Source organism: Lepisosteus platostomus, chromosome 27 (genome assembly GCF_059453375.1).
Source record: "Lepisosteus platostomus isolate fLepPlt1 chromosome 27, fLepPlt1.hap1, whole genome shotgun sequence".
NCBI classification, from domain to species: Eukaryota; Metazoa; Chordata; class Actinopteri; order Semionotiformes; family Lepisosteidae; genus Lepisosteus; species Lepisosteus platostomus.
The window spans coordinates 3,221,917-3,232,216 of NC_142637.1; the positions used below are offsets into that span (position 1 = coordinate 3,221,917).

At 40.9% G+C, this 10,300-nt stretch overlaps 1 long non-coding RNA gene across 1 annotated transcript; it reads left to right on the forward strand.

Moving 5' to 3' along the window:
- Positions 1-712: 712 nt before the first annotated feature.
- LOC148639001 (uncharacterized) lies at positions 713-3,522 on the forward strand. The gene is made up of 2 exons (XR_015930851.1): positions 713-980; positions 3,158-3,522. It is a non-coding gene; the product is annotated as an uncharacterized LOC148639001 (long non-coding RNA).
- The last annotated feature ends 6,778 nt before the right edge of the window (positions 3,523-10,300 follow it).

Genomic DNA, 10,300 nt, shown 5'->3' on the forward strand with positions numbered 1-10,300 from the left:
CAATCAGGGTTGTACTTCACTAGCAGGATAAAAAGTAGACCCATGAAAAGCAAGAGTTAGCGAATCGTATTATTAGAATCGTCGTTAAAATGGGTTTAAACAACGACTCGTGTGAAGTGACCAGCAGTAGGCACTGTGGATAGCCGTCTTTAACCAAGCAGCAGAATTCGCTGTATTGATGTTATAGATAAGTGGGCCCGCAGAGTCGCTGTTGTTGCTGGAGTTCAAAACACCGTCCTGATAACGCGCAAGAGTGAACTCGCCAAATCCTAAAAAATCTTTCTCGGGTTTTTAACGGCGGCGCTCAATCCATTAAGAGTCCATTAAGTGCGGTAAACATCTCGGTGGTTTTTCAAGCGTCTAGCACAGCATCTGTAGCTATTTTCAAATCATAAAAATTCGACAGCTTAATAGGTCATTTTCTCAACACTCCTCGGTGGAAACGTAAATAGCTTTAGTGCACAAGCGTGTGGGTTGCAGACAGACAGACAAGATCGCATCTGGTTTTCTTTCCCGACGGTCATAAAACATGCCAACGTGCACCGCCTCAAGCGCAGCGCGCATAAAACAGTACTGGCGCACATATCTTTTCAATAAAACTAGAAACAAAAGGGTTGCCCTTGTTTAGGTTCGCGGAGGGGAAGTGTCTCTGGTGTAGATAAGTGTCAGTTGAGAATGACCAGCGCTCTCACTCTGAAAAAGGACAGTTTGATGTTGCAACGCGTCACATAAACCTCGGGAGCTGCAAACTCAACTGGGGAGCCTGGGAAGGGTGACCCGTGTCTTTGGTATCGCTGGTCAGTCGTGTTGGCCTTAAACTGCCCGTTTCCCGGAGTTTTCACCGCACTTTCGCGTTATTCGGCTGCAGGCTGCCTTCGTTAAGCCTTTTCCTTTTCTGCAGAACAGTCTATTTCCAGCTTGACTGCCTCACAACGTGTTTCACCCGGGGCCTGCGCAGAAGGTGTGCAACAGAAATTCAAGTAAGTGCGAGAGAGGAATTTCCTGCAAGTTAAATCTCTACAAAAGCATTTCAAGGCAGCTGTAACTGAAGAATGTGGTTATCCTCTTTTTGGGATTAACTCAAGTGACACTGAGACAAAACACGCCTCAGCATTAAGTTGCTTTGCAATCGGTCACACGGTGTGTTTACAGTCATAGAAGCAACCCCGACTGGGAGTTATGTATCAATGTCAAAGCAAAGTACAACAAGCAAAGCTAATGAAAGCATCCGTCTCTTAGAAACTTTGCTGCAAAGTGGGAGTTATACTACAGAAAGCAGGCACGATACGGCACAAACACGACCATTATGACCATAAAAAAGCACTTAGGAAGTATCTCTACATTATGAAGTCAAAATGTGTTCTCATGGGTTGTGCACTCAAGTTTTAATTTTGAACTCGGAGTTCCCCTTGGGCACCATACAACATTCATTTGAAAAACTAATTGCGCAGTGCTTCAGTAATAATAATTTGCGAAGTAGCCCACTGAAGAACAATTTCTTAATGTACTTAAGCTTTCTATTTTCGCTAGGGTCATGAGCTTGAAGCTGTACTAATTAATTTCATCTGTTTATCCTTCGTTTAACGCAATTAAAGCATTTAGTCCATTTAAAGATGGATTATGAAGGTCGTAATTATTTCATAATTTCAAATACTTATTCAGACCTTAAATCTACTTTTTGTCCGCTGTCTTTAGCACACGCTAATGTGACCGAACCTCCCTCTGACAGCGTCACACTTAAATTCAATTCACCTGTGCATACAAGCTGTTGAAAGATTTTAAAGACCTTGCGCCCCCTGGTGCCCGGTTTGTGTTTTGCGGCGAATTTAAACCGAGAAAAAAATAACACCAAAAATTTGACCAGTTATTTTGCTGGTGATATACATTGTATGGCTCTGTGTCAATTTTAATTCTAAATGACATTTTGTAGTTCATAAAAATAATTAAGCATTTCATTAAATTACCCAACATTTTACATCCCTTTAAATACCACTATTACATATACACAAAAACATAGCAATAAACTAGTCACAACAATCGTGCATTTCTAGGTTGAAATAATTCAAGTTGTGTTTATACAAGCACTGACAAAACCCTGGAATGCGAGCTCTGAAATAGTGCTGGGAAGACTGTTGAGATACATCTGAAACCCAACCACAGCCAAAGGAAATAAGACAAAACAGGTCAAGGTTTCTTTAAACACAGACATTTAAGAAATTAACTGCATTGTGAAGGTGATATATTTTAAAATTCAACTGGGTCAACCTTTATGCCCAGCTACAACTAAGCTATTGTTTAGTATATTACAAACACAAATGATCAAAAACCCTTTGTCTTATACTCCCTCTTAAGAATATAGTCAAAAACAACACATTATTGTGACAATTCCTCTGTTTGACTAGATTGTAGGGCCTCCCTTTTACTTTTAATAACCCCTAAGCAGTCAGGTGAACGAATGAAAGTGAGTGACCCTAATCATCCCAGTCTGTTATCTGGGATCAGGGTCTGGAAGGGGTTAATTCCACCCGTTCCAGCACAGTTTAATTCCAGGGAATGAGTCAGTCGGGTGAGTCTTGGGACAGCCCAATCTAATTACTCTCCTAGTCCAGGGGCTCACACAGATTGCATTAGCCCTCCTCATATAAGCTTGGGTTGAAGCACAATTGTTACACCATTAGATTAGGCAGCTTTGACTGTGAGACTACGCTCACTAGCTACCAGAGGGACAACTGCCAGAGGCAACTCTAAGTAATGAGTATCATTGTCAGCTCAATCGAATTTGCGGTGCTCAGTACTTCAGCTGCATTTAGTCTAGTTTGTTTGCCTCTCCTGAAGATTTAATAGGATGAATACTGGTGGAGAGTGACATCATTTCTCTTGCACGGGGCTGACAGTAGCCATTTGTCCATGACTGTGTGAGAGGGCACATGGGTGTAACACAACTCCTGGCTCCGGACTCATCTCTCTGGCCAGCAATGTCAAACTGGTTTTCCGAACTTCCCAAAACCGGAGAGAAGAGTGGGAGGGTTTAAAATATACTGCAAAGCCAATTATCACATGTTTGGACTGCAGTTCTCTAGGGCAGCTAGGAAACAGCCATTAATAACGAGGCTTTATCGCCTGATTTTCTTTTTCGCTCCTATTCCGTGTTTTCCAGACAGAACCTCAACTCTCCGTGGTTCTCTGTACTGCACATCTGCGACGCTCAAAAACATATCCTTTCTTTGAGAAGAACAGCGCACAGGCAGTGAACACATGAGGATTTTGGCAGTGATGGTAGAGATGAAATAAGCATGTGGTCCTTTCTCAAAAAAAGGGGTAAAATATATTTAAATACAAACCGATAATCCTGGTGTGATGAAGCCCACAGACTTATTCCACATGGATAGAATGACTTGCACTGTTTTTGCTATCGATATCCTTCCTCTAATAATGTCAAACTACTATATCACACCATGAGCCCTCTAATGTATTGTGTTTGTGTCTGACTTTCTAAGGTGTTCGATAAAAACCTTAGCTTAATATGTACTTGTCTTTTCTTCTACTGGTGTGAGTTGCATGGAGTGCAGTTTGTACTACACATTATACCTAATTCAGGAAGACAGAGGCTACACCTCACGTTCCAACCATCTGGAAAGCTGCTAGGCATGAAGGTATTTCAGGTATGTGCATACCTCCATGTTCCAACCATGGATCTTGAAGTTTATTCCTCCCTTTTTTTTTCCATTTCTGCTTGTTGCACATCTTCGAAGAACTGCCAGATTGATGCATCCTGATTGCTAACCTTCAGTTTCCTCTTCGCTTGCACATACATCATGACACAACTACTAAATTCCTGCGAGGTATTGATAGAGGGAACCTAATGGATTACTTCATGCTTTGCAGTGAAACAAGAAACGAGGGCACCAGTGGAAATTACAAGGAAGTGCACTTAAGTGCGAAAACAGAGGGTACTTCTTTCCACAGAAAGCCTCAGGCATCTGGAGCAAACCTCCTTCCTGAAGGAATTGCCCGACATTCTTCCAGAAATGACAGTAGGAAATCCCTGGATCAATAAGCATCTCAAGGCAAGATGTCTTGATGGCAATCTCTCTCTCATAGTTTTTCTTACCGTAGGCCCTTATGTCCTGAAGCACAGACTGCACACCTATGCAGCGTGCAGGGATGGAGCCTGAATGACGCAGGTATATGGCAGTCACACTACCGGTGTAGCTGGAAGCCCCAGAGAGCCAAGCGACAGACACACTCATATATTACACACCTGCCAGGGAGTTCATCGCACAATTAAGTGTGTTTTGCATGACTGACTGTTGTTTGTTCTGCTCAGACCATCATTTGTCATCTTAACTAACTGTTTCACTTAAATCAGGTTCTGCAAAGAAAAAAACAGCACGCTGGAATACATTTTCCTTGTGTCTGGAATAGATCTAAACATTAAGACAATTGCAAGAAATTTTAAAACAAGAGATTCATATATACAGAGCATTTGGGGGACCGTATGGCCCTGCTGCCTCACAGCTCTGTGTTCAAATCCAAAACAGAAGCGCCTGTCTGTGTGCCTGTCTATATTTGGGGGTTTCTCTGGGCGATTCACCTCCCAGTGATGTAGTAGGTCTCTCTGAATTGTCCTGGTGTGTATATACCCTGCAGTGGACTGACATGCTGTGCAGGACTTAGTCCTGCCCTGCAGCCTGTTCTTTCAGGTGTGGCCCTAGTTTCTTTCCCCCTTACCAGCAAAAAGTATCTTTCTGATAATGGATGAATGCAAAACACTCGGCAAAACATAAGACGTACAGAGGCATCAAAGCTACAAACCCAGGTGATCGCTGACAGACACTACTGTGCAGCAGTGTCAGGAGCTGTGGGACAGTCGACATACACTCGTTAAGAAAAATGCTTGGACAGCAACTCTTCTCCCCTATTCTGCAGTCACACACTCAGCACCTTCTCCTGTCACACGCGCACATACCCAAACAGACACCCGCACAAGCTCTTTCTGATAGCCGGGGAAGTTCAATGCTTTGTTCCATTTGGCCTTTTAATTCCTCCATTTGTCAGCGTTAGACACACAGACAGAGCCCAACAGCACTTATCTGCTGGGGGATCCATTTTCCTGGAGGAGATCCAGAGCACTAATCTGATACGATGATTAGAAAGCGTGTTGAACAGTATTGTCGACGAGAGGGAAAGACAGAAGAGAGGAGAGAGAAAAGGGAGAAAAATGGCCCCAGATGCAGGAGTTATTTTTAGCGGATGTGGAGCAGAGGCGGACAGAGAAAGGGAATATGCCTGGTGTTTTATTTACAGTGGCACCAGTGAGTATCTGTGGACCAGGTGCATATGCATTTAATGGAACCACTTTATAGACACTGTATACTCCCCGCTCAAGAGTGAACATTTTCCATTTGTTCATTGTTATTTTTAACATTCATCTTGGGTTTCATGGTTTTTCCATTCTTTTCTTTAGATCTTCATAACAATGGCTGCAATAAATATTTTTACACCTGGAAGTTTTAAAATCCACCTAAAGCACTTTTTGGCAGGTACACTCCGTACCTGCGGTTACATCTGCACTTACAGAAGAGTGTTCAAAGCCCTTGGCTCCAATGCAGGATTTATTTCCCTTTTCCCCGACAGCCATTGGAAAAAAGTTTAAAAGTGCAAATTTAACAGAAGGCAATGCTTGTATGGAAAGGATAAAAATGAAATGTGGTTTTCACTCGATCGCATTTTCAGAAAATCACCTGGAGTTTATTTGCGGATAAAAAAAAGGTGGAGCACAATTTTGCAATGGAGAAAAAATAAAAAAAACTATGAACGTATACTATGAATTGCATTATTAAATTGGGCTTTCATATTAATTATCCAGTGATGGAAGACAACTTAATTCGGAATAATATGATCGATAAGAGAAAATGGAAAGTGGAAAGAGGAACATATTTTTATATTTCATGATTCCAGAGGACTGTGAAAAATATTCCAGACCACCTTTCATCTTCAGATTGTTGTAGTTTTGGAAAGAGGGCTAATGTAAGCTATCTCATAAAAGGCATGACTGTTTAGATAAACATCTCTATTGCTCCACTGAACAGCAACAGCAGACCAGGCTAATGTGTCACTTTTGACAGGCAGTGGCTGGCAGTTAGAAAAAACACCAACAGAAAGTGCAGTTCACTAGAACGCATTTACCTGTTACACACAACTGATGCAGAGCTGTCAGCTGACAAAAGCTCAATCATCCACTATTTCCATGGTTCATATTTGAAATTGCTGCTAAAACATATTTTAAGGAAACTTTAAAGAAGGGATAATTGTAACAAATAAAGACCTTTAACTTATTTTTTTTTCTCTTTAGCTTCTTCCTTTTTTAGATGTGAGAGTGACTGTTTTTTTTACCCCACTCTCTATAAGGTACATTCCCTAGCCATTGTCTTAGCTGTTTCTTTCAGGTGGCCCTTTGGAACAGAATGTTTTATCACCATGATAAAAACAACAGCAACGTTAGGAGCGAGAAAGGTGAATCGTGGAAAAAGCCAAACGCATGTGGCACAGCAAGAAAGAGGAGGCCGCAGCCGAAGGTTATTACGGTGAGAGTACGACACAGCTTTGTGCAGCCATGTGGAAAAAATACAGTCTGGATTAAGATTGAGAATCTTTCAGTCAGATGAAAGACAACATAACTGTGGTGGGAAAGATTTGGCATCTGTGAACAATAACACAAACCCTGTTTTAGTGACAAGCTTTGACCGATCACCTTAGCATGTGGTTTTGAAACACATGAGGGTGTAATTCAGAGCACGCTTCGACAGCCGCACATATCTCAGAACCTCCCAGGATTAAGGCACCTGTTGAAAGCAATGCTGGAAGACTGTCTCACACACATAATCCTGCAAGGAAAAGGGTTGTCTACAACCTTTGACCTTAAAATTAGCCACAAACACAGGACGACGGGCCTGCATTTAAAAGATAGACAAACAAACTAAGGGGCTGGATTTCCAAAAAAAAGTGCAAAGACACAATTACAGGTTTCAAACCCTTTGTGATTCATCAGAAGTCCATAGAAATCTGTATTGTAATTGGCTACTTTTTTGGTAGGATCTGGTGGAGGTATGTTCTCTTACTCTATTCATCAGCAATGCTGAAGCCAGCATGACAAACTCTTATGTGAAACATATGTCTAATGAGCTTGTGTTTACAGGTTTCAGTGTTTTCACGGCAGAGAGGTTTTCTGTTTCTCATTGTTTTTTTTTCCTGTCATTTGAACTATTATAGGATTAATCTTGTAATTGTGAGACATTTTCCAGAGGGGAAAAAAACGGGCATCTGATTGTGCATTACGTATCAAAGTGTTGCCAGTTTCCCTTTCAGGGCTCTTACTCACAGCAGTGTTGAAGGTTTCGCTGATTCAGCAGAAGACACACTGACACAGAACTGTCTGCAGAGAAGAGCTGCTTTCAAAGAGACGTTTTTAATGCAGTCGTTGCATTCCTAAATTCCCCTTTCCCAGGCCCTGGAAATACAGTGTGGCAAAGCCAGTACAGTTGGGAATTGTCCTGTGGGAACGCAAGAATAGATCATGCAAGTGTGACAGGTCTTATTGTGTGAAACGAGGATTTAACACTGAAGTCACTCACACAGACCTCTCCAGAGGGCACAGTGGCATTGTGGGCTCGGAGCCCTCTTGGACTGCGCAGAATGGTGATTTGCATCTAGAATCCAACACTATACCCTCCACTAGTACCACAACTGATGCTTATCAGCCACTGGCTTTGCCGCACAAGATAGAGGGGACAGGGAAAAGTTAAATAAGGTGGTTTCTGCAATGTCACTACCCATGTACTCATGTACCCACAATCATTGAAGCTGACAAGTCTTTGGGCACACCACATGTTTGAGCAGATTTGACACTAAGAGGTTTGCTTATAACATCAATTTGAATTCAAGGTCTCGCCACATGCTACACAAGGCAAAGCCTCAGCCAAAGTGCTGAGCACCCTCAGGACCACATTTTGATATTGGCTGGTCATAGGGAGAATTCCAAAGGCATTGTGCAATATTGTCTAGTTTTCGAACCTCTGTCGCAGGCTGGTAGCTTTCCAAACGAGATAATAATTGATCGATTGATTTTATTTTCATAATGGAATAAACCTATTATGTGTTCCTAGGAAATAATTGTGTAATTATAATATGCCTTTCATATACATTACAACACAAAGTGCAGTACAAAGACAAAATAGATGAATAATACTGCTTTGATTACAGGAAAAAAAGAACAGTAATTAACAAGTTAAAAGGCAAGTGAAAATTCAGTGCTTTGCAAACGTTTCAAAGTTTTTCACATTTTGTTGCTTTAAAGCCTGCATTCCTGACATTTTGAAGTGGCAATTAATATTTTTGATGTACCCACTACTCCAAACAGTGAAAGCAAAAAAAATAAATAAAGAAGTAGATAATTAATATGAAAGAAAGATGGAAAGCTATGATTGCGTTGAATAGATTTTAAAAAAATCCTAAAACCTAAATTAATTTAGGTGCAAAAAAGTATTTGAATGAACCACACAATTAGTTGAGTGGCCCGTCTGTGCGTAATTATTGTGGATCCCATTCATTTCAGAATAAAAACACCCATCTTTCTGAGGTTCCTTAGTCTGGTAGTGAACTTCAAGCAAAGGCTCAACCTTGAATACTAAGGTGCTTTCAAAGTAAGTCAGTAATAAAATCTCTGGAAACCCCAGATCGAGAGAAGGGTATAAAAACACTGAAGTTTCCCAATATCCCCCTCGAGCAGAGTCTACTCAAGCATGAAGAAATGGAAGATGCATTGTACCACCCAGGCAGTGCCTAGATCAGGAGCAGCTGGGGAGAGGAGGCTGTCACTGTGAGGCCCACACCTGTAAAAAGAGTTCAATGGAGGAGATGGGAGAAAATGGGCAGCAAGCAACAAGATCTCCATGGAACTTGCCTAAAAGCTTGTTAGAACTGAAGGAAAAAGTAATAGAGCAAAGCACAGGCAAATACTAGAGGAAAACCTCTTTCAGTCTGATGAAGTCCATGGCTCGGAGGTTTTGAATGTGGACACAGAATGTTATTCCTTCAGATATTATCGTCATTAATATCAATATGTGCAATATTATGATCTTTAAAAGCAAGCTGTTCATTAAGTAAAAACGAATTAACTACAAGTATAAGAATTGCATTTTCTGCTTCATTTTGTTAATTCCTAATCATATAATGTCATATGGTTGCAGTCAGGACCATTTGTCTCAAGTGATCTCTTAAAACTGATAAAGATGTTTGGTGAGGAATGAGTTTAGAGCAGATGAATGCTCTGAACCTTAAGAAAAACACTGCATGCTCCAACAATGAATCCTGCTCAACAATGAAATATTTCCACACATCATTCCTTCACATTACACCTTGAGAAAATGTCCCTGGTTCTCAAACTTATACGTTAATGTCCCACTGAAAACAGCACAAGATATTTACTTCTAACACACAGAAAGAAATTAAGAAACAACACATACACAAACAAAACCTGATTGCTTCTTTTATAAATACAATTATCTATATATGATTCTACTGGGTACTGACCCTGATTTTAGAGAAGAACTATTAGTACTTAACAAGACTAATTATGCCGTAGGGGTTTGAGACAAGCATTTGTTATTTGAAAAAACGTTTTGTTCTAATCACATACAGACTTTTAACCCAGCAGAGCTAAAAAGCCATTTGTTCTTTTCTGTGTTAATATGTTCCATATTAAACTGTAGCTCATTTCTGTTTTAGGGCCATGCAGCACAACTAATGGCACTGGTATCTACCACATATGCAGGACTACATAAACAAAAGTTGTGTTAATTTGGTAACAACAAAAAAAACAAATCACATTTCCTCCCAATCCAGCAGTTGCCCTTGAAAAGCGGCCTCAGAGAAACATTCCTGCAAATGCAGAGAATTTTCACATTATGGACGATGACATCATCTCATTTGAACTGAATTTTTGGGGTGGCACAGATTGTGGCTCCAGAAGAGGAACTGAACAGCACACAATTGCTACCAGACGTGAACATGACCACAGACTGTATGATTAGAACCAGTTGCACGATGCTGGCATATGAGCAAACACACAATGCAGATTAAAAGAAGGAATACTGGCATAAATGGGATTTCCAGTTCAATGAAAGGGGCCCCATTTCAGGAACGGGAGTCCAGTAACCCAAAGGCACTACCATAATTTTGCAAAAATAATTAAAATGAGTAAATTGTGTGCTCAAGTCATGTCATGGCATGTATTTGTCAA